A 26050-nucleotide genomic window follows, 5' to 3' on the forward strand; every position below is an offset into this window, starting at 1 on the left:
CATTATTCACAATTGGTATCAAAATGGTGATCTATTGGTCATGTCTGTCACTTTGTTGTCCTTCAAGCCTGGTAATAAATAAATAAATAAATAAATAAATAAAAACAGAACAAAATAAAACAAAAAGCCAAAACAAAATAAAACAAAAATAAAAGAAAAAACAAAACAAAACAAAAAAACCTGACCAACTTCCCTCATTCCATTCTTGAAAACAACAACAAAGAACGGAAATATTTGTGAATCCATTTACATTTGATCCAAAGTGAACCAGGAGAGGTAAAGAGGGAATGAAAAAGGGAGAAAGGAGGATCAGAAGTAGCATTAAAAAGATAAATATACCTTCATCTGCCCCCTTAATCCCTCTCCCAGATCTAGAAAAAGAAATGGGAGGAATAACGAAAAAGCAGATTCCATATTTTTTCCCACTTCACATATTTTAAGTTCTAGTTAAATCTGAAAAGAAAGGTGCATGGAGAGGGTGGTGAGAAGAAGGAGATGAGATTAAAATCAAGTTTGAGGAGAACTTCTGCAATAGTGGTGTGAGAATCTCCATGGATCATCTCCCCAACAAAACCATAACTGGTGAAGTTTATTTTTTAAATAAAGTCTCTGTAAATTGTCTTAATAGTATATAAGAAATGGAAAAAGATTTATTCAAGGAAATCTAATTAATCTTGATAAGAACAGCAAGAATCTGTGGCATTTGAGCCATGACCCACTCCATTACCTCACACACTCCAGCTCATTTCAATGGAAGTGTTATCATGAAAGGAATAACCATAAGAGAGCTAGAATGACTTGTACTAATACCAGACAAAATGGACTTTAAAACAAAAATATGTTACTAGAGAGAATCACTTTATAATAACAAATGGATTTATTCATCAGTTAGATGTAACACTTATAAACATATATGCACCTAACAAGAGAGGTTTCAAAATTCAGAAGCAAAGTTGACTATTTGAAGGGAGAAGTAGACAATTGAACTATACTAGTTTTAACTTCAATATTGTACTAACAATAGTATATACAACAACCAGGCAGAAGATCAACAAATACATAGAAAAATTCATGACATTATAAGTCAACTAGATCTAGCAACAATAGAACATTCTACCCAACAAAAGCACAATACACATTCTTTTTAAGCACTCATGGATCATTTACAGGTATAGATCATATGCCAGGTCATTAAAAAAAAAAAAACTCAATAACAATTAAAAGGTTGAAAGTATACAAGGAATGTTTTCAAACCACAATTGAATGAAGCTAGAGCTCAACAACAACAACAAATTTGAGAAATTCACAAATATGTGGGAAAAAATAAGACACTTCTAAATTACCAATAGGTCAAATAAGAAATTACAAGCAAAATTAGAAAATACTTTGAAGTGATAAAAACAAAGCAAAAAAGGAAGATATCAAATTTACAGGATACAATTAAAAAGCAATACTTGGGGAAAAATACATACTACAACAGTATTTGGAAAGAAATTATAATAAATGTCTATATTTAAAAAAGAAAGATCTAAAATCAATAATCTAACCATCTACCTTAGGACACTGAAAAAAAGAAAAACAAACTAAATCTGAAGCAAGTAGAAGGAAGGAAATAATAAATATAAATATATGTAAATATAGAATAGAAATAAAAGAAACGGAGAATAGAAAAAAAAAAAGTAGTGAAAACCAAAAACCAAAACCTGATTCTTCAAAAAGATCAACAAAATTGACAAATTTTTAACCAGAGTGGTCAAGAAAAAGAGAGAAGACTCAAATTACCGGACTCAGAAATGAAAGAAGGGGCATTACTACCAACTCTGAAATTCACTATGCTATATACACTGCTTTATCTTTCCTTACTGGGGGACAGGTCAGCCTTTTTGTTCTATTCAAGCTTTCAACTGACTGGATGAAGCCTACTCATATCAGGGAGGGAAATCTGATTTGCTCATTCTACTGATTTAAATGTTAATCTCATCCAAAAACACCACACAGAGACACTCAGAGACACTCAGAATAATGTTTGATCAAATAGCTAGTCATCTTGTGGCCCAGTCAAGTTGACACATGAAAATAACCATCACACTCCCTTCCTTCCTCTCTTCCTCCCTTCTTGTCCCATCTTGGCTGTAGGAACCCAGAGTTGAGCTTCTGTTGCACTGAGCTGGATGTAGAGTGAATGAGCAGGTTGTAGGTCAAATGCCATGGATTCTTGATTCTTATCAAGATTTATTAAATTTCTCTTGAATAAATGTTTCTCAATTTGCTATAAGCCATAGGAAAACTTTCAGGCTTTAAAATTTTAAACCCATTGGATAAAATGGAATTCATTCTCCCTCCCTCCTTCCTTTACTTCCTCCCTTCTTGCCAGAATTCCTTCTTTTCCCACTAACTTCCTTTCTTTTTTCTTTCCTTTTTTTCTTTCTTCCTCCAACACATGTTTGTTAGGGCCTCTAGCTCTACATAGCCATATTAAACTCTTTGGAGAAATAACTTGCAAAGACTGGAGATCTAAGAACTCTGAATGTGGGAACTGAATGCCAGATCTTGGATTCTCAGTGGGAAGTGTGGCCTGGAGAAGAAGTTTACAATGGTAAGGGTCAAAAAAGGTCTTTTTATAATAGAATGCTTACATCAAAAATCATCGGTATTCTGTGACTTAGAGGAGAATACTTATTGGAAATTATGCATTTATTGGTTTCAGTGTTGCACATTCTGGATTTGGTCTCGATTTCAAGATTTTAATTATTTTTAATTAGTATACATGACTTATACTATTGCCTTTTCTTTTAATGAATTTAAATATTGGTCTAAACCAATAACCAAAAATCTAGTAATATAGTTATTGTCTCCTGCAAAGAGTGGGGTTTTGTTTTTGATCATAACCTTATTGAATATTTTTATGCTTAGATATAAATAAAATTTCATTTTATGGATATCATACATTGTATATATTGAAGTAGTGATTTGTTTAGATTTTCCATAAATTATTTGTGCTGCTACATCAGAAAATTGAATAATGATTTTGTAATTTTCTTTATTAAAAATAACTGAAGCAATTGTTTTGAAACTAGTGGGATATGAACCATCTCTAATTCAACATGTTAATCATGGATGCTTAGGGGGAATATTTTGGAATCAGAGTATTAAGAATAATTATTATCCCCAAACAATAGGCATTCATTTTGTGTATGCGTGCACATGCTTTTTTGTTCAATTTAAAAAAATGGAGATTTAATGCCCCTTATTGTCCAAGAACCTGTATCAGATACACAAGTCTTCCATCATTTTTTAGCCTACTTTGAGGGTGGGAGACATATAACTGAGGTAGTAGAAAGTCTAAGAAAATTCCTTCAGAGGTTAGAATTAAATACTACAGAGTTTTGGAGAAGAGAGTAAGTGCGATTTGTTTCAGGGTCCAGGAAATACACAGGGGAAGTGATATTGAAATTAGAAATATAGGGGCGCCTGGGTGGCTCAGTCCGTTAAGCGTCCGACCTTGGCTCTGGTCATGATCTCTCAGTCCGTGAGTTCGAGCCCCGCGTCGGGCTCTGTGCTGACAGCTCAGAACATGGAGCCTGCTTCTGATTCTGTGTCTTCCTCTCTCTCTGACCCTCCCCCTGTTCATGCTCTGTCTCTCTCTGTCTCAAAAATAAATAAACGTTAAAAAAAAATAAAAATAAAAGAAATTAGAAATATATACCCTTTACGTTGGAATTAATTGTTTCTGCTTCCATGTTCTTTGCATCTTTATTATGGTATTTGTTTCATTCAGTTTTAGCATACTTCATTATTTTTATTTGCTTATCTGACTAGTTTTAAAGCTTCTAGAGGACAGGGACCTTGTCATAATCATATTTGCCCCAAATACTCACTATTCTTCTGTATCCTTTCATCTAATCCCCATAGTAGTGGCTAAACAAATGTTTGTTTCATTAAACTTGGCACTACTACGAAGAGAAAATTATGCAGAAGCTCAGAGTTCTAGTCTATGAGTCTAGATGAGTCTCCCAAATACCTTTGGTAAGAGGTTTAAGATTAACGGAAAATTCCTATGGAAGTAATTAACACTTTCCTCTGAAAAGAAGTCAGGGTCCACATAGACATGAGTTCAGAAACTGAAAATATTTTTGAGAAGCAAGGGGGGATATGGTAGGACATACTTGTTTACAGACACCAGGAGAAAAAAATGTAAGTGGGTCTTGTTACGATTAGTGACTGGAGGTCTTAATTTGTACCTATGAATAAAGATGTATTGTAAATTTTGCTAAGGATTAATTACAGTTAATCCTACCTACCTATGCAAACCTGTGTTATAAGATATGAACAGATAAAGAAGACTTGGTTCCTGCCCTCAAGCAGCTTTTCAAAATATATTTTTAACAGAAACATATCATCAGCATCGTTTCTCTTGCTTCTGCCTTCCCTATTTCTTATAACTAGGGCTATTGATTCACCATATCCAGCACCAACTATTTCCTGATTCTGAGGCTAATCTTGAGTGAGGCAGACATATTAGCCTCATGTGCACTATTTAGGAGGACGTGAAAATGAGTCTCATTTCTGGACCTGGAATCCAGGACTCAGCCCAGCCATGGGTGCTAGGCTCCATTGCTTCCTTGAATCTTCTGAACACTTAGACTTGGGATGGCCACTGTTCTGTTGTCACATGGGTAGAGTTATAGTATTTGCTACTCTCTCTTTTACCTGGTCTGGCACCTTCATCCTCTCAAGTTTTTGCCTTAGCCCATACCTTGTCAGCCATGTATTTCTCTGCCTATTTCCTCTGACCCTCTGGCCCCCAATACCAGACTGTTCCTTCCAGTCTCTTTCTTTGAGAGCTGGGCGCTGTCCTGGTATATCAGACTGCAGGCCCCAACTCTGTAGGGAATGGGAAAATCTCCCAGGACTGTCCTCTTCCATTTCCTGAGATTCTCTGCTCTCTTCCTTTTTGAATCTTCCATTCCTGTGCACTCTATTTGTAAGACCAGACCATGCAGTTGTAATGGTTTCCTGAATAGTGCCATGTTCTCTATACCCCTTGGATTCTAGGCCTTAGACTATCCAGCTTCCTTTCCCTGGGCCAGTCTTTGTAGCTGGACCAGATTCTGTGCTACCCTCACATCCATTTTTACTTTACTTAGTTTCTCTCCTCTTTCTTCCAGTTACATGTTTCTGAGGACCCTTCATACTTCAAGCTCAAGTCCAGGTAGGTACTGCCACATTGATCTTCTTATATTAGATGATGCTTCTAATCTAGTTAGAATAATTTTCTTAGCAGATATGGACACACACACACACACACACACACACACACACTCATCCATAATGCATCCTATTTAAGTATTAACTTTGTGTCCAAGTATTTTTCTTCATCCGTCCATCCATCCATTTATCCATCCAACAGATATTTAGTAAGAAACTACTGAATTTAAGCCATCTGGCTCAAATGATGATTGGTAAATTCAAACCATACAGATACTCTGAAGGTAAAACTCTGCTAGCTTTAAAATTTCTAAGATAACATGAAACTTTTGTGCTATATAATCATTAGTGATAAATTTTAGACCATGGATATAACTTAAGACCAAGTGTATTTTAAGTTCAAGTAAAAAAATATGATTTCAAGTCTATTATATGGGATTTTAAAGCTAACTGTTATATATCAGGTACTTTACATATTTTATAAGATAGGTTTTTATCAGTATCCACAATTTAAGATGTGAAAATAAGAAATGGAAGCTCAGAGAAAATTAAGTAACTTGCCCAAGTCAATTGTCAGAAAGCAGTGGAGAGAGATTGTATAGTTAGTTATTTCTAGGTCTAAAGTCCAGGTTCTTACCATATCACCTCTCTGATATTTAATAAAGAATAAAAATAACATTTGAAATCTTACAATCTGATCCTATTAGAATTTTGTATTGTTATTATTTTTAAATGGTTGCTTTTTTATTCTTCCTGATAAGTCTGTCGTTACACAGAAATGTTTTATGTGTGTATCCAACTCCCACCAAGCCCCCAGCGTTTGTCTAGATTTAAATAATCAGGATACAGTTAAAGAAAGGGGTTTGACCAGTAAAGGGAAAACACATGGCTTCCCTTCTGCTCAGGAACTTCACTTGAGGTACAGTATCTCAGCACCTCAGTTAATGTCTAAAGCTCTAAAGTTTTACTGAATTCTAACAATACTTTAGGTGGTTTCCCAACCCAAGGCAGAAAGAAGAGGGGGTGATGAAGGCATATAACTGCAAGAAATAATAGTTGCTGTGTTTTGATGAGAGGAAAGATGGGAAAACTACAAAAGTAGGCACAGGGACTAAGAAAACTAAACTAAGAAATTTAATGACCCTTTAAAATGGTGAGACATTAGACATACCTGCCCGAAAAATGCATTGTATGATAATTGCTTCCTTACAACCATTTAGAAGGGAGCTGGTACATAGGGACACACAAAATGATGATTTGGGGAACTAAGTGAAAGATTAAAATATATTCCAATTCTCTCTCTTGGAAGGCAAGAAAGTGTGTACGACATACGAGAGTATTGAAATCCAAAATGGTTTTAGGACTTCAAGGAATAAACTTCTATTTTCTGAAAAATTACACTCATTCGGAATATGCATCCCAGTGCTACTTCTTACCCTCTCTGTGACCTTTGGAAAGTCATTCAGTTTCTCAGAGACTGTTCCCTTCTCTGTAAAATGAGGCTAATAATAATAATAATGATGATGGGTTGGTCGTGAGGATGAAATTAGATCAAGTGCTACCACAGCTCCCAACATATGGTAAGCACCTAAAAAAGAGTTTGCTATTGTTTTTTAGGTTCTGTCCATTTGCATTTTGCATTTCCTTGGATCCATGGATTTAGGTTTTTGCATTTTAGAGCTTAAGAAAATTCATCAGCAGAGATATGTTTATTAGAGAGTTTGTTGTATCTTGAGATCCATCTTTGCCTGAGTTTCTCATTACTTTTTACAATTACATGAGACTCAATTATATTTCACATCTCTTTTTTTTTGTTGCCCAGACACTCCATAGGAACCACATGGCAGCCATGATCCAGTTTAAAGAACACCAGGCCAGCCTCTGGAGACCTAGATTTCATTTTGTCTCTCTCGGTACCTCACTGTGTGAACTCAGGTAAGCAGCTTAACTTCTCTGGGCTTTCTTGGTCTGAATTTCTCCCTAATATTCCTATCACCTTCTTTTATAGCATTTTCTATCAGTCTTTGGAACTATTTAAATGGTTTCTTTGAATAAATTTAAATATATGCATAGTATAGTGTTTAAGTGTGGACTCTCTAGGGTAAGTTTGACTGGCGTCAACACTTACTGGCTCCTGGAGGGTAGGCAAATAACCTAACTTGCCTGTACCTAGTTCTACTAATTTGTGAAATGGGGATAAAAGTATCTACTTTGTATGGTTATTAGGAGGATTAAAAAATGACTAACACACCTGCAGCATTTGAAATCATGCCTAGCACATGGTATAAGCCCCATAAGGGATATGGAGATGAATGCATTTTTAAAGAGCTGGCAATTTACTGGGGGGAGATTAAGGCACATACCAAATAACAAAGAAAAGTATGATGCATATTCAGTAGAAAGAAATTGCAGAACCTGATGGAACACTAGGGAAGGAGCAATTGATTCCTACTGAAAGGACCAAGGAAGGTCTCATGAATTAGCTCAATGTTGTCTGGGCCAGGAGGAGTAAACTGGCTCTCAAGGGAAGGTCAAAGGTATTTCTTCTTGGTAGAAGAAATAAAAGGAGGAAGGGTGAAAAACTCAGAAAGTACCTGATGTGTAGCTCTTTTTAGCTGCAGTGTTGGTGGTGAGTGAGGGTGTGTACTGAGAGATGAAGTTGGGAGAATGACCTGGGATTAGATCAGTAAGAGGTTTGTTTAGTGCTTCGGCAAGGAGTATGGGGTTGACTCCACCAGCAACAGGAAGCATTGAAGATTGTTGAAGTGATATCATCCCATTTGTGAGCCTGGGAAAAGTCTCAGGTGATTCTATCAAAGAGAAATTAGAGGAAAGAGAAAATGCAGTCAGGGAGAACATTCAAGGACCACTGGGGTAGTTGAGTAAGAGATTTTAAGGGTCTAAATTGGAGAAGTGGCTGTTGGGATAAAGAGAAGGGCTAAGATTGAGAACTGGGAAGATAGGTGTTGTCTTAGAAACTCTCTTACCTGCCCACTGTTCCCCCCCCCCCCCCCGCTTGGTTCTCTTTGTCCACCTTTTGAGCTCCTGTGGAATTCTCTCTATGGTGATCTACCTGTACCCAGTGGCCCACATGGGCCACTATCTAGTCATGGAAGCATTAAATGGCAAGCCCTCAGTGAGCTAGCAAGCCATCAGCTTTTATTCCTGTGTTTAAGGGAGAAGATATTTTAGAAGCAGAAGACAATCACACAACAAACAGCTTTTGTTTAATGGGGGAGAGGCTTCCAAGCAATAATTAATCTGAAAGCCTTCCTTTACTTGCAGGAACCCAACTATTGAATGGTGCATTTAAACCTCTTCATTATGTATCTGCAATAGATACTGTGTAGCAGGAATTTTGTGGGGGGCATTTTATACTGCAGAATCTGTGGTATGGAGAGCACTGTCGTTCATCACTGCCTGGGTTTGTTTAATAGCAAATAGGAAAGGGACCATCTAGATCAAAAGAAATAACTATTATAGGCAGCACCTATGTATTGCAGGGCAGATATTCTCTTTACTTGAAAGAGTGCATCGTAAGAAACTGAAGGTCATGCTGATTCTCTTTAATTAGTTGTACCTGGTTTGACAAAAGAAGGTGAAATTCATGAATCTGTGTAAAATACAAACCAGAAACCAATCAGTGAACACTGCAACAGTATAACAAAAGGGGATCAGAACCAGGTAGAAACATAAAGTTAACAATTATAGAGTGACAGTGATGCCCTGTGAAGAGACCATTAATGAATCCCAGAACCACACTGTAGCAATTATCCTGCATTTACATATGTGAATACGTATGCATATATACATCTGTGTATATATGCATAGGTATATACACATAATATAATACATAATATATGTAAATAAAAGATAATTCATTCAACAAATGTTTACTGAATGCTCAACGTGTGCCAGACACTCTCCTAGGTACTAAGGATAAAACAGCCAACAAAAACAGATCATAGCCTGAAGAGCTTCTCTTTAGTAGGAGAGACAGACAATAAATATACATGAAGTCAGATGATGATCAGTACTAAGAATAAAATAGAGGACACATTAAGTGGAGAATGAGAGGTAGAGGGAGGGCTGTGTTTTATATATGTTTAGGAAGGGCCTCCTTAGTAAGGCGAAGATTTGAGGAAAGGCTTCCAGAGATCTGGGAAGGAAAAGTGGTCCAGCCAGAGGGGACAGGAAGTGAAAGCTCTGAGGTGAATGTCTTGTGGGTTTTTTTGTTTTTTTTCCCAATGAATTTCTTTTATTTTTTTTTAATATGAAATTTATTGTCAAATTGGTTTCCCTATGACACCCAGTGCTCCTCCCAACAGGTGCCCTCCTCAATGCCCATCACCCACCCTCCCCTCCTTTCCGCCCCCCATCAACCCTCAGTTTATTCTCAGTTTTTAAGAGTCTCTTATGGTTTGGCTCTCTCCCTCTCTAACTTTTTTTTTTTTTTTTGAGGAAAGCGATGAGGCAGGGTGGTGGGAGCAGATAGAGGGAGAAGGAGATTGTAGATGGGGTTAGAAGAATAGGTAGGTCTTTCAGGCCCTCATAGGGCACAGTAAGGACTTTGGGTTTTACTCTGAGTGAGATGGTAAGCTTCTAGAAGCATATTATTAGTATTTATTTTTTTTTTATTTTAGAGAAAGACAGAGCATGAGTAGGGGAGGGGGCAGAGGGAGAAAGAGGGAATCCTAAGCAGGTTCCATGCTCAGTGTAGAGCCCTATGTGGTGCTTGCTCCCACGACCCTGGAATATGGCCTGAGCTGAAATCAAGAGTCAGACTCTCACCCAACTGAGCCAACCAGGTGCCCCTAGAAGCATATTATTACACTAACCTCATAGGGTTAATTTGACTACTTCCACATATTACTTTATGATCCCACTTTGCATGCATAAATTTCTAAAATAAGACATGTCCCCCTCTTCTGTCCTGCTTGCCTTCTTCCCATCTATAGTGCCCAAGCACAATGTAAAGACAGCTCTGGATTCTGTCCTGGCTCCTGCCACTGCATCCTTGGATAGTTTCAGTAAGTTACACTTCCTATTTGATTCTCTGATCAAAACAATGGAAATACTTTCACAAAACTCATGTTATTAATGATTTAGCAAGAAAAAAATTTAAAAAATGTGCAAACTCGTAATATTCCAAGATTCTTTGTCTTTACACAGTTGCCACAGGGCATAGTATGCAGTAGGCACACAATAAAGGCCTATGGAATTGAATTAGAAAATTAAATGAGGAGAGGTGTAAAATGTTCTATTAGGTAGGTAAAAAGTTTTATTAGGACTAGTATAATTTTATTCACTGAGCTCAAAAGATACTCTCCCTGGGGAGTATCACTCTCTACCCAGAAAGTAGTGCCATTTTTGTTTTCATAATGTTTCTCTAATACTCTTTTTAAAGAGCTAATTTTTTTATTTATTTATTTTGAGAGAGAGAGAGAGAAAGAGAGGGAGAGAGAGATAGAGGGAGAGAGAGAATCCCAAAAAGGTTCCACACCATCAGCGCAGAGCCTGATGTAAGGTTCAAACTCACGAACCATGACCCGAAAAACAAATAATCCAGTGAAGAAATGGGCAGAAAACATGAATAGACACTTCTCTAAAGAAGACATCCAGATGGCCAACAGGCACATGAAAAGATGCTCAACATTGCTCCTCATCAGGGAAATACAAATCAAAACCACACTCAGATATCACCTCACGCCAGTCAGTGTGGCCAAAATGAACAAATCAGGAGACTATAGATGCTGGAGAGGATGTGGAGAAACGGGAACCCTCTTGCACTGTTGGTGGGAATGCAAATTGGTGCAGCCGCTCTGGAAAGCAGTGTGGAGGTTCCTCAAAAAATTAAAAACAGACCTACCCTATGACCCAGCAATAGCACTGCTAGGAATTTACCCAAGGGATACAGGAGTACTGATGCATAGGGGCACTTGTACCCCAATGTTTATAGCAGCACTTTCAAAAATAGCCAAATTATGGAAAGAGCCTAAATGGCCATCAACTGATGAATGGATAAAGAAATTGTGGTTTATATACACAATGGAGTACTACGTGGCAATGAGAAAGAATGAAATATGGCCCTTTGTAGCAACATGGATGGAACTGGAGAGTGTTCTGCTAAGTGAAATAAGCCATACAGAGAAAGACAGATACCATATGGTTTCACTCTTATGTGGATCCTGAGAAACTTAACAGAAACCCATGGGGGAGGGGAAGGAAAAAAAAAAGAGGTTAGAGTGGGAGAGAGCCAAAGCATAAGAGACTGTTAAAAACTGAGAACAAACTGAGGGTTGATGGGGGGTGGGAGGGAGGGGAGGGTGGGTGATGGGTATTGAGGAGGGCACCTTTTGGGATGAGCACTGGCTGTTGTATGGAAACCAATTTGACAATAAACTTCATATATTGAAAAAAAAAAACAAAAAAACAAAAAAAACAAACTCACGAACCATGAGATCATGACCTGAGCTGAAACCAAGAGTTGGATGCTTAACCTACTGAGCCACCCAGGCACCCCTAAAGAGCTTATTTTATTTCTTAAAGTGAAAATGGTTAATTATACTTAGATTTGTACTTTTCATTATGCTACAGATAATACATAATTATTCCCTTTATGAAATTTTGCCAACAATTTTAGAACAATTTTGAAGCTTTGCAGAATGATCTGTGTGATACTTTTGTGTGTATATACCTTGAGTCTAGCTTTTATAGTAGATGTTTGCAAGAAATGGTCAGAAACTCTTTTTCTTCCTATATACATGTCCCTTTGATGTGACTTTGCAACCCATTAAGAGCTGATATCTATTTCTTTATGTCTTAACTCTGGACTTGGCCATGTGACTTGCTTTGCCAATAGAACATTAGCACATGTGATGCAACTAGACCCTTGAAAAGTACCATGCACAGGACTCTCCCTTGCTGCTCTTGGTAACCCTGTGGCCAATAGCATGTAAACAAGGTTAAATTTACCTGCTGGATGATGAGTAACATATGGCCAATTACCTTTGCTTCTGCCAAGAGCCAGACAACTACAAGATATGCCAATGATGCTATTGTCAGCCAGCTGACACATGATTGAGCCTGACCAACAACACATAGACCAGAAATGAACCATCCTAGCTGAGCCTAACCCAGCTAATCCACTGAATTCTGAGCAAATACATGTTTTAAGCTCTAAGTTTGGGATAGAAAAATCTAACAGATACAGCTAGTATCCCTATTAATTGTTTATATTTTGTGAAATGTGTTTTCTTTTCGCTCCTTTTTGCTCCAGTGTGTTTCCCTCCAAAACACACTGTGGTAGGGACAAGTGTCTCTACCCCAACATCCATTTTCTCTTTTTTGTTTTATTAATAGACCTCCACCCTTTCTTCCAACTTTCCACATTTGAGTTTTATCCAGGCCCATGGCCGTCCAACTTAAGACTAAATTCCCTGCCTTTCCTTGCAGCTAAAGTGTGGTCATGTGACAAAATTGTGGCCAGTGTGACATGAATGGACAAAATGTGTGCTAAGAAAGCTTCTTGCTGTCCACTCTTCTGCTCTGTCATTTTTCCCTCCCCATTTCCTCAGGCTGGGAAATGGAGCAGCCTCAGACCAGGAGATGGAAGCCACAGGTTAAAGACGGCAGATGTAACCCACTAGCTTGGGGCCCAGAGCACACCTACTTTGCACATCATACCTACTTACCCGTCCTGGACCACTGTCTACCACTGGTCTGTTATGTGGTAACCGTCTTAAGTGTGCCACTATATTTTCATGTCTCTTTGTTACAGCAACTTGACTTTTACCCTAACTTGTACATAACAAATAATCAACAGATAAAAATAGCAAATACAACTGCCTACAACTTAGAACTCAGGAGCTCAGTTAATGTTAGATTCATGCACTTATTCAATAACAGTTACTGATTTCCTATTGTGTATTATATTGTGTATTAAGCCTAGAGTTGCCTAGATAATAGCTTTTTTTGGGGGGGGGGTGGTGGGCAGGACAAATGAGCAGGGATAGAAAAACATAACAAACAAACAAGAAAGGAATTAAAGGTGAAGAATACTGTAACATAGGACTCTGTCAGGGGTGGTATCCAGAGAAAATGAAAGGATTTGGAGATCTTTTAAAAGTTTGCTGTAGTAGGATGAAACACAAATCATGAAACGAAGCAGCCATTCAATGCGCCTGTACAATTACTTTTACAGAATTTGGAAGCCTCCTCTCTCTTGTTTCTGGGTCACTGACCTTGAGCTGGGGCAGGGGTAGGGGCTGGCCACTGGCTTACTGCTTTCTCACTTCAGACTTCCAACACTATCTTTTCAAAGGGTTTTGTGTGTTGGGCATAGGGGTGGCAATAGGGACGGAGGTTAGGTTTAGAGGATTACTGACAATCCTGTAATAACTTTTGAAATAGCTTTTCAGATCAATTCCCATTCATTTCCCACTTTACAGAGAAAAGAGGACCAAGGAAGGATCAACAGTTATGAGAAAAACTTAGAGGAAAAAACTCCACTAACCACACCTGGAAATGGAAGATATCTCTTTGTTCCTGTGTCCCATTCCCCGCCCACCCCACCCCCAACCATATCCTGTGGCTTATTTGTGTTTTCCTTCTATCATCCACAGTAGCTTTTATTTTATATTGAGAATGTCCTGGGAAGAAGGCACTAAGTGAGAAATCATTGCGAAAGTTCAAGAAGAGAATACACATAGTATCTTGGGTGTTAACTAAGACATACTAAGCATGAGAAAGAATCTTGTCAAATTAGGTAGTCATGTCTACTTCATCTAATTGCACCAAATCTCCTGTCACGATCATTGGCAATAGTGGTATTTTTTACCTTGAGTCATAATAACCTTGCTCTTTATGAACGCCTTGCCCATATGTGCCTTATGTTTTCAGAATTCCATTCATTTCCAAGTTGTAGGTTATATGCCTTTACAGAAATCATGTATCCTCTGTAAGCCCCAGTTTTTTTTTTTTTTTATTTGTAAAATGACCACATAATCTATGAGATCTGCTTTGGGTCCCAAATTCGATAATTTGAGTTCCCTTGTAAACATATTGATTAAAGTCTGGTGACAACTGTAGCTACAATGACAACAGAATGACGAAGCATATTAACGTTAGTGTTAATGCAATAATCAGCTGTGTTTTATCCCATATGGCAATTTATTTCAACAATGAAGCCAAACTCCATCTGTTTTGGCATACACATTTTTTTTCAAACGGGTTCCTGAACTACATCTTTGGAAATAATTTTATGTTTTGCAAATATTGCTACCATCCATAAATGATGACTGTGTGGAATCTTTCTGATTAAAAAAAAAATCATGGGTGCCAAAGCCCATCTTATGTGACAAAGGGCTCGTTTTGCTGTTTGACCTTATGGATATGTTTCATTGTCTAATTGATAGTCCCGGAAAAGGAAGATAAATCTCAGTGTCTGTATAGAGGGAACGTACATGGGGTGCTAGTTCCTAGAAGAGACAGAGAAAGCCTCAATGCCATCAACAGCAGATTTCTATTTTTCTGACCTGAGGATCCTGTTGGGACAGGATGTACCTCAATCTGTGATGGAGACAAGACAAATGGTAACTTCCATACATCCGGCTTGGGTTGAGCTGCATTGACAGAATAGCAATAGGGAACATTTGTCTTTATCTTTATAACGCTTGACAAGAGGCATGATTACTGCTGTAAGGGTATCAAAATAAAGAAAAAAATGGGCTGTCCTACAGCCCTGTTATTTATCACATTCAGAAACGCTAACCCAGACTAGCAGGAGAGAAATTCCTTGTCAAATTGCCTCTAAAAATCATTTCCCTCCCTGAGATAATATGTGAGTCCCATGGATCCACCCATGCTGTCCCCCCACCCCTCCAGGTTTGTGGTTGGGGACAGTCTTCCCCTGAGCCAGGCTGTCCCTCCATAGACTGGAAGTTGCTTCCATGTGGCTCATTGCATGTGCCAGTCTGCCAATAAACACACCGTTCCTTGCATGTGCAGGAAATACAGAAAAAATGCTAGCTGGCAGCTTATTAACAAATATTGAATGTACACAGCAAAAATTCGATTTATTTTGCAGCAAGTGTTAGGATGTCTCCAGGCAAATTAGTGCTGGAGCCGACTTCGTTCAACCCCTTTATTTATTTTCTTATTCCTCATTTTCTAATTAGGCAGGCTTTCTTCTGCTTTACAAACACCCTCTCTGCCTAAATCATTGCAGGTCTATTGCATCCTGAATACAATAGGCTTACACATTCATAGTAATACCATGATAGGGAGGTATAATCCACCCTTCTGCATATAGGCTCCAAATTGTTTCAAGAGTGATACTAAATGCCTTTATGACACAGTATGCATTTTCCCACTCTGACTTATAGGAGGCCTGCATGTGCTAAAGCCAATGATTTTTTCCGAAGAAATTGCAAACAGTAAATGGGTCTAAATAGTGTTTTTGTTTTTGCTTTTGTTTTTTTGAAAGGCCACCTTCTTCAGTGTGTGGTACAAAGTAGTGTTTTCCCCTCAAAATGTTCTTTTTCAACAGGTATTTGCAAAAGAGGGTATTTGCTCCCAGTTCCTCATGGAGAGAGCAACTCAGGAATTAAATCAATGGCTATGTCCTGAAGCTTGTTTGAAATTCAACATAATTTTATTTGGATTCACATTCTTTTGTAGGGTATAGAGCAATGGTTCTCAACCTTAGCTGTCCATTGGAATCATATGTGAACCTTTAAAAAATATTGATGCCCAAGCCCCTTCCCAGACCAATTAAATCAGAATATCAGAGGGTGGGGCCATATGGCACTAGCATTTCTAAAGTTCTCCAGGTGATTCTATTAGGCAGAAAGCCATTGGTTTTCAGGGTTTTTATCATGAGAATACATCCAAAGAACTCTTGTTTATTTATTCAATGAATATTTGAATAACTACTATTAGGAAAAAGACTATGTACCATAGGGGAATCAATGACCTACCAAAGAATGTCTATGTTCTGAAAGTAGCTGGTAAGTTAATAGAGGACATGAAGTTTTCATTCATTCCACACATATTTATTGAGTCTTATTATGTGTTATGAGCATTGGGGAGTGAGCAGGGAACAAGACAGACAAAGCCCCTGCTGTCGTTGAGCTTACATTCTAGCCAAACATTGTTTTAAATAGGTACTGATTAATCATATAAAGAAATGAATACAGAGATAACATGATAGAGAGTGGCTGAAATGAGGGAAGAGTTCTGGGATGCTTATCTGAGCAGCAGATGAGAATGATGTGAAGGAAGCAGTTAAGTGAAGACCTGGAGGGATCCAGTTTTGGGTAGAAAGAACACCAGTGTCAAGGTCTTGAGGTGGGAGTGAGCAACTGCAGAAGCAGAAAGAGGCCAAAGTCTTTAGAGGAGGTAGGTGGTCAGAGAGGAGGTCAGAGAGGTGAACAGAGAGTCAACAGTCTTCATAAAGGTAATCTTAACAGAGAGAAGAAAGCAGGTAAGAGTTGGGAGATGCAGATTAATGGTTCTGAGTATTCAGAGAGAAATGACATTGCTTTGGTATGGACATTCAGTGTTCATAGAGAAAGTGGTTTTGAATTGTACCTTGAAGGAGAATACCTGAGAACTGGAGGGGAAGAACATTTTAAGTAGTAGTATTTCTCTGCAAAGACAAAAAAGGCACAGCAATCTAGACCATGAACTGAGACTAGTATATTGTTCAACTTGACTGGAATGAGGGATATAGGAAGGAGTAATGGGGACTCAGACGTTGGGGTAATAAAGGACCGTGTATGTAGAAAGCTTGGACGTCATCCTAGAGAGCTGCTTACTTCTTTAGTCTTATGTGTGGCCAATTCCTGCCTCACTCTCTGTGTCCCAGAAACTCCAAAACACTCCTTACTGTCCCACCTCCACACACATACCACCGTGCTGGTCCTAGCCTTTAGGTTACAATTGTCTTTTCCTCTGTTTGAAATATCTTTCCCATGTTCTTGGGCTCCTCTTTGTCAGGTAGTCAAACTCCTCCTACTCAGGAGTTAGCCACAGTTACTTCAGGAAGGTGTTTCTGACACTCCTTCGTGACTCCATAAAATGAGAGGCATATTTCAAGGGCACTTGCCATGTTGAGTGGATCGTTCATGAGTGCTAGGTACTTGCTCTTTATTGAGTGCTAGGTACTACTCTGTGTGCTTGCATTATGGCTTAATTGATAGGCAATAAATACTGAGCATAACAAATAAACAAATTGTATAGTATGCTATAGATGGTAAGTGTGATAGGAAAAAGTAGCCTAGGATATGGAAGGTTAGGAGTGGCGCAGGAAGGCAGTTACACTTAACAGTAGTAAGTCAGAGTGGGCCTAACTGAGAAAGCAAAATTTGAGCAGACTTTGACCAACTGTTCTAATTTACTTGAGACTATTTCCTGGGATGTGGGATGTTCAGTACTAGAACTGGATCAGTCCTGGGCAAATCAGGATGGTTGGTCACCCTAGAACTGTCTGTTAATATTTGTCTTCACTACTAGTTCTAAACAATTTGAGGACAGGAACTAGAGAGTCAGAGTAGCATGGTGGCTAAGATCATAGGCTTTGGAGTCAGAGTAGCAGGGTTCAAATCATAGCTTAGCTCAGCCATTTGTTAACATTGTGACCTAGGACTAGTAAGATTTTTAATTTTCCTGAACCTCTGTCTCTTAATCTATAAAACTGAAGTAGCTGGCACAGAATAAGCGCTCAATAAATGTTGCTGTTATTATTCACAGTGCCCAGCACAGACCCTGGGGGAATAGTAGCTCCTTGGTAGATGTTTGTAGAAGGAACAAATGAATTAATGATAATGTACCATGTGCCAGGCACCAGGCTAAGCCCTGGATATATAAAAATGAATCAGGCATGATTTCTGCCTTTAAGAAAATCGCAATCTAGCAGGAGAGACATACATGAAACACCATATTTGATTTTAACAACCGCTCTGTTGTTCTACCATGCCATTCTTCATTCTACTTTCTTGGTGTACTTTTCTTTTATAGAGTGTTCTTATATGTCAGTTATTCTCATCAGAATGCAACTGCTTAAAAGCAGGGACCTTGGTTTTTTCACCGAGATATCCCGAGTGCCTGGAACAGTACCTGGCATCAAGAAGATGCTCAATAATGTTTTGTGGATGCATGAATAGAAGGTCCATTTGGTGTGATAAGAACTTTTAAAGAGAATGTGCAAGGTGTGGATGACTATTTTTGGAGTCAGGAAAGGTTTTGTAGATGACTCAGGTTCCACAGATGTGGCATTTTAGGTTGATCTTGAAGGATATACAGTGTTTCTTCTAGAAGGCTTCTGGAAGGCTTCTAGAGCCTTCAAGGCTCAGAGCTCATCAAGAGGACCTGATAGGAGCAGGAGAACCAGAAGAATGCAGGGTCAATGAAGGTGGAAAGAGGGATTGATGGGTTGAAGAGAACCTGAAGCAGCTTAGTATGGGTGAAATTAAAAAAAAATTTTTTTTTTAACGTTTATTTATTTTTGAGACAGAGAGAGACAGAGCATGAACAGAGTAGGGTCAGAGAGAGAGGGAGACACAGAATCTGAAACAGGCTCCAGGCTCTGAGCTGTCAGCACAGAGCCCGACGCGGGGTTCGAACCCACGGACCGTGAGATCATGACCTGAGCTGAAGTCGGCTGCTTAACCGACAAGCCACCCAGGCGCCCCTGTATGGGTGAAATTTAAGAGACATTTCAGTGTGTTGTTGTTGATGGAAAATGGATCAAAGGTTGAAGCAGTGTGTGGCGTGACAGCATGGAGACCCGTGTGTAGTTGCTTAAGAATCTGGATGGAGATGAGTTGGTAATTTGATGGAGGATGGTTTTAATTTTTAATGAATTAAGATCACTTGAGGATTAGAACACTAAGGGGAAATAGCCAACGGAGGAGGCTAGAATAAACACTGGAAGAGGGCACAACTGATACAACGAAGTTCTGGAAGAGACAGGAAGAGATAAAGTTGAGAGAACAGAGACAGGGAAGGAGGGATTCCTCTGAAAGGAAAAGAAAACCTTAATCTTCTTCGGAGACTAGACTTAAGCTTCTCTCACTTGTGTGGAACCCAATATTCATGAAGTCATAGGAGACAGAACTATTATAGAAGCTGAGTCACTATTGGCACGTCAGTCGAATCCTGTTACCTCACTTTATGCTGGATAGCAGTTAAGAAAGGTGGAAACTGGGAGACTTTCTTCAGCAGGAATGTTTAGAAAAAAACTTAACCACTCAATTATTAGAAAACACAGGGTGCTGTAATGGAATTTTCTGGCCAACTCAGAATTCACCAAAACCAAAACCAAACCAAACAAAAAAACCCAACCCTTTCTGTTTCCAACATTGTTAAAAGTGATGGCATTTTTTTCTTTAATGGAGAATGACAACTGAAAAAAAAAACCCAAAACATTTGGTTTTTAACAAATTCGAAATGCCTCAGAAGTTTCCTCCTCATTTTCATTTAATTATACTGAGTTGCAGAGGTAGATGGTATGAGGGATTAGTATTAATGGGTATGGAATTTAGGATGTACCCAGAGACAGCCTTTTTTAAAAAAAAATTACTTAATTCCAGTTGTGGCACAACTACTTAGTGAATTGAGGATCCTGGTTCTTTCTTTTACTTATTTTTGACTTTTGTTTTATATCGGAAAATTAACATCTAAGAATTAGGAAGTGAAAGGTTATGAGTAGCCTGGCTTTTGCAGATCAAACTTTAGCTTATAAATTTTGTAGTGGGTGGGTAATCTTTATATTCTGCCATCAGCCAAAGAAGTGGGTTGTCTCTGAATATAACTATTATATTATCAGCCATAATAGTCTTTTCCTCAAGGGCAGTTTCTCAAACAAATGATTTCAAAATCAATAAACACCCTGTAGCCTCCTATTTCAGAATTTACTTATTCATGAGATGCTTATCTCTCTGTAAATTCCCAGGAAGAATTCTTATTGCTTAATCCCACCATATTGGATTGAATGCTTATCAGTTCAAAATTAGTTCTTATTAAATTTTCTTGGCAACTTTGTAACCATCTCAGGGGGTTCTCCCCCAGAGAGTTATTCTTACTTTTAAATCTTACATGAATAGAAACACACTTTAACATCCTAAAAATCATTAAACATTGGCTTGCCCATTTGCAGTCTGTTCCACTTCAGTGTTAGTTAGGCAAAAGCCATATGCCCTCAAACAGGGCTTCCTAAACAGACTATTTTGTACATCTGCATCTTTTCATTATTAGACACCAACAATCTCCATCACTGACAGGTAGAGACACATTGGAAGCTAAAGCACAATGGAGGCTAGTATAGGCACGTCCTCATTTTTCACCTTGAAGGCTGTTCTGCCATCCTTTGGTTTGGTCCCAGGGTCATTAGCAGCTTCTCTCCCAATCTAGGGATGTGATGTACACACACATGGCCAGGTAACTAAAGAGGAATGGTCTGCTCAGACTGCCTGACTCTGAGAGAAGATGCCTGCTCAAGATGGCGAGAGCTTCCGAAATAATGCTTTGCTGTGGGCTCATTTGAATAATCTCTCCACTCATTAAACACAGCTGCAAGGCAAGAGGCAGCAGAGTTCAAAAGGCAAGCCAAGGGAATATATTAGTAATAGAATTATAGTTTAAGCCTTTAGGCATGTTTCCCCAATATTTTTGTACTCCATTAATTACAACAAGAACACTTTTGTCACTTACTGAAAAAAAAGGTTAGAGGAATATTTTGACTAGGAAACATAAGTAAAATGTATATGTTTTATAAAAGTGTTAGGTATGCTGCAATTAAATTTTAAGACAAACTCTGGAAGTCATCCAACAAGTCATTTCCCTGTTGTACAATTTAAATCCCTGGTGAGCTGGGATTAGAAACCATCAGCATGATTTAGCTTCATGAGTCACTTTACCCTCGGCCCAGTACTTTGGTGTCCTCACGCAGTCTTCTCACAGCTGTGTGTGTGTGTGTGTGTGTGTGTGTGTGTGTGTGTTCTGCTGGGTGATTTCTGGTTTAAATCCTAGAATGCCTCTTATACCCACTCAGAATAGCAAATTTATTATAAGACTAGAAAATATATAATAGAAGACAGACAACAGTGGAAGTAAAAGGTGGAAATAAAAAAACCAAAAGTTTCTTTTTGAAGACCTCACTGGCAGCATTTTTCCTCTTCTCTGTCTTTGAGTTTCAGGGTCACTTGGGCACTTCTGGAGTTGCAGGCTCTAGGGTCATGTTTTTGCTCTTGATTTACCCCCACCCCTAATCTCATCCACCACACCATCTTGCCTGGATGACTCACCAACATGACATTTTAAGATATTGGGAATTTGATGTATTTAAATTCTGAATGGTTTAACTCTGAATTCAATTCTGTAACCTCCCTTGGGCTGTGGATTGGATTGAGCTGAGGTTTATTACCCCAGGGACTCATGTCCTCTTCCAATACAGAAGCAAATGGCTTTCATTTTGTCACAGTTTCTGTAGGGATTTGAAGGATATATTGGTGTCCAAGGGTGGACAACTCCATCCTTCTCCTTTCCTTGTATACCTGTCTAAATTGACAGAAAGTGATGTAAATAAATGTAGCACTATTAGAGATTGTAGGGACATTCTAGTTCTCCATTTTCATTAACATTTCCATGTTAAGGTGTTCCTAAGGCATGAGGCAGAAAACTACTGAAGAGTTTTTCTTTTTAAGGCACCTTATTTCACCCAGAGTTGGATGAATAAAATATTCCTTTCTGGTGAATTTTTTAGATAACCGAATTTGTCTAAAAGTTTGAAGAAGAGTTAACTGACAGTTTATCACTTGGTTTTGGCTTTGATCTCTCCCTCTATTTGATTTTGTATGTGGTAAGCGCTTGGCAAGCAGTGAGTATAGTATACCGAAAAATGGTTCCTCGAAAGATTTCCACATCCTAATACCTAGAACCTGTGAATGTTAACTTATGTGGAAAAAAAGAGTCTTTGTGGATATTATTCAGAATCTTGAGAAGGGGAGATTATGGTGGGTTATCTAGTTGGGCCCTAAATGCAATCACATGTATGCTTACATGAGGAAGGCAGTGGGAGACTTGATACACAGAGGAAAGGTGATGTGGAGATGGAACAAAGTCAAGTTTTGAGATACTGGCCTTGAAGATTGAAGCAATATGGCCACAAGCCAAAGAATGTCAGCAGCTACCAGAAGCTGGAAGAAGTATGACTTTACCTGGAGAGACTGTGGCCCTTAAGATACATTGATTTTTGCCCAGTGATACTCATTTTGAATTTCTGACTTCCAGAGCTGTGAGGAAATAAATTTATGTTGTCTTAAGCCACCAAAAATCTAGTAATTTGTTACAGTTGCAATAGGAAACTAACAGAGGAAGGCATTTTCATAACATTCAAACACTGGGGCCACTAGCCAGGCAAATGAATCCCCACGTATCTGATAGTTCCATGTTTGCAAATGATCTTCTAGACTAGTTGCAATAGCACAAAATATTTAACAAAAAGGAAAAAAAACTAGTGACTTAGGGGCTATAGACCAAAAGAAAAATATAAATTTGGTACCCATGGGTTTATCCCTCCCTCTTATTTTCAGCCTGAAGGTACCAGTTCTTATAATCTAGATGTTCTTTCTCAGGAATGAAATAGATGGCATTGGATATTATATAAATAAGTCCTCTAAGATGAGGATCTGGCTGCTGCTGTGTCCATAATTTCAGTTCTTGCCATGTTATTGTAGGGGAAGCCATAAATTGTCACCTTAGGTCTCAGAGTAACAGGTGGTCCAGCAAGATGCACGGTATAGCATTCCTGTCCCTTACTGTGCCCTTGCCCTTTGATCTTTGGTTCTCCCCTCCTCCCCAAATAAAAGAAGCCCTGACTTTTAATGTCTTTTCCATCAAGTTAAATCAGAAGCACCTTCTCATTGGCCAATTTCCTCCTAAGACATCCTACTTTTGGCCTTACCAGGTCCATTTCAGTTAGGGAGACGAGTTCGGTAAGAGAATACATCAAAACATCTCTTTGCCTAGATTTATGAAACATATATCTTCTAAAAAAGTCTGAAATATCAGACTGTAAACATATCCGTATGACTTTTTAATTTCTCTATGGAGAGGAAGAAGTAGGCTTTTTTGGTGGATAGCCCCTGTAGCTGGGACAATGCCCATTTTCCATTTTATTCTTCTTTAAGTTTAGAAAAAATAAACAGAACTTTGAGAATGATTCCACATATCTCTAAACACCATCATTACATTGGCAGCAAGATTTCACTAGTTTAGAATAATGATGTGAGGGTGGAGAAGGACAGAGACAGCTGAAATTCTGGTTGTGGGAAATTTTTAAAGAGCGCTTTGGTGTCACCTAGAATGCATACTAGACAGTAAGGTATAAATGTATGTTAGTTATTGGAATAAAGCAATCTGAACTAATTTTAACATTCTTTCACACTGGACTAAAGAGACAGAAGTCATTTAATATGCAAGAATTTATTATGTCTCCTCAGTGGTCTGACTGAACACATCTGGAGGCGTGTTTATAAAGAAATCCTTCATTTCAAGAGCTTTTGGTTAGATATAGCTACTGATTTTATACTGGGTTCCCTCCCCTGTGAAACCCCAAAAAGGTTTTCCAGGAATGTGTTATTTTGACCTTCAATAATAGATAAAATGGACTGATATCATCTTTGAGAATTAAAATCTCTGTCCTGCCTATCAGGACTGAGTTTATGATAAGCATTGTTTCCACGGACTGCCTGTTTATTCACCTTCTTCCCAACTTCAACCCAATGCAATGTTTCTTCTTTCTTCCCATCTCCATCAAAATTGTTCTTGGAGAGGAGCAGTGATATAGTTGCTAAACTCATTGGATTCTTTTAGTACTTATTTAACTGAGTTCTTGGAAGAAGGTTGATCCAGTCCCGGCAGTAGTCGGGTAAAACATCTTGGCATCTGCCCTGAGAATTCCACTGGACTGGAATAGTTATGGCCTGAAGCCTCTGTCACCCTGATCATTGATCCAAGCCATCAACTCTGTGTTCTCCTTTCAGTACCTCTTCTGGGCAGGCCCCATGCTGTTGAATGAGAGTAAGAGTGTAAGAATAACTAAGCTCTGATCTCAGGGTAACCATCTAAATTCTGATCTAGAGTCAACTTCTTGGGTCACCAGATGAAGTCCACGTGTCCTTTCAGGCAAGCTCCTAGAAATATGAATTAATTGTATTATTCCATTGAGTTTAGGGCACATTCCCCTCCCCTCTCCCCAACATTTTTAGCCTTTTTTACGGTTCATGGCATTTAGAATCACTGTTAGCCTGGATTGACATTGACTTCTTCCCTGGAGGATTTGAGTTTCCTTTACCAGTCACTTGGTCTACTATCAACTTGAAACCACTTTAAAATAAGTTCTCAGGTTGAGGTTTCTTTTGACCACACTGACGGTGTAAATTCAGATAAAAATCTGTGTGTTGGCTCATATTTTTATGGGAGAGGTTTTGATTTCCTTCCCAATTAGTGCCAAAATTGAGGTACCCATTCTTTACTGTCCCCTTCTGTGTGGTGGGTTTATTTCTCATTTACTCTTCTACAGAGAGTGTAGCCCTTTGTCTTCTAGCTCTAGGCAGAGGTGTTTTTCTCTCTTAATAATACACAAAACTATGGTGCATGTTTTTTTTCAGGGACAATAAGAGAACAAAAGGTCAGTGTTGTACCTAGAAACTTTCCAGCAGGCAGGCTGAATTCACCTCCTAACTAGAGAACTTTCCTTCTTTCCCTCAAGACCACACCTTTTGTCTGTAGCATACAACTCTCACCTCTCTCCCCTAAAATGCACTCAGATCTTCCCCTAGTTTGTTTTTCATAATAATACTATTGGTATGGGATACAGTTCACTCATGACTAGGTCAACCAGGGGTGGGTTTGGTCTTTATTTAACTTCATTAAAATGTGAAGTGTAGTCTTTATTGAAACTAACCTTAACCCTACCTGGTCATGTTCCCATTGCATTCTTGACTCATTTCATTCCTGGGCTGTCAAGAATGCACAGCAGTTCACATTTTGACCATCCTCTTCCACCTATTTTATCTGGTTTTCCTTTTGTACTAGGATGCTTTACCCCTAAATTTGCTAATTTAATTCTTTTTTATTTCAACTAGCTAGCTTTGAAGATTTTCTCTTCTGCTATGTACAACAGGTTGACCCTCTGAACTTCCTCTCTCACTGGTATATTTTGTATAACTCCTATCACAATGCTGACACTTACTTCATTTTAGAATGCTCTCTTTTCTTGTCTTCTTTTACACCATGCTCTTCTGGTCTTTCTCCTACTGCTCTGTCCATTCCTGCCCCTTGAATGTTGGTGTTTTTCAGGCTTCTTCCCTATGCTCCTTTCTGGTCTCACTTGGTATACCTTCTCCAGGCCATCTTATCTATACTCTCATGGTTTCAATTTTAAATGCGACTCTGACCACTTCCCAATCACAATTTCTGGTCCAGTCCCTTTGCTGAGCTCTAGGCCCATCTATTCAGTTGCCCTCAGACATCATCCACAGGCACCTGAGATCAACCAAGTCTAAAAAGGAGTCAGCACCTTTTCTGCAAATGTTTGCCCCTCCTATATTTCAATGGCACCTGTATTTCAATGACACCATCATTCAGCTCTTAGCTCTGCCTCCAAAACTGGATGTCATCCTTACCGCACTACTTATTAGGTTTACAGGCTAATCACGTATTTGTCTCTGTAAGTCTTATTTCCTTCATTTCCAAAACAGGAACAGTAGTGCCTGTTTCATAGACTTGGGAGAACATTATAAATATGTTTGTAGCACTTTGTATAGTGATCTATGAT

The 26050-nt window shown here is 38.6% G+C and overlaps 1 long non-coding RNA gene across 1 annotated transcript in view; it reads left to right on the forward strand.

Moving 5' to 3' along the window:
- Positions 1-2364: 2364 nt before the first annotated feature.
- The window catches only part of LOC109265272 (uncharacterized), a 40681-nt gene continuing 16995 nt past the window's right edge, over positions 2365-26050 (forward strand). Inside the window, exons 1-2 of the long non-coding RNA XR_002079088.2 lie at positions 2365-2596; positions 5169-5212. This is a non-coding gene — a long non-coding RNA (uncharacterized LOC109265272). The remainder of the gene's footprint in view (positions 2597-5168; positions 5213-26050) is intronic.

Source organism: Panthera pardus, unplaced genomic scaffold (assembly GCF_024362965.1).
Source record: "Panthera pardus isolate Hobbes unplaced genomic scaffold, ASM2436296v1 HiC_scaffold_6, whole genome shotgun sequence".
NCBI classification, from domain to species: Eukaryota; Metazoa; Chordata; class Mammalia; order Carnivora; family Felidae; genus Panthera; species Panthera pardus.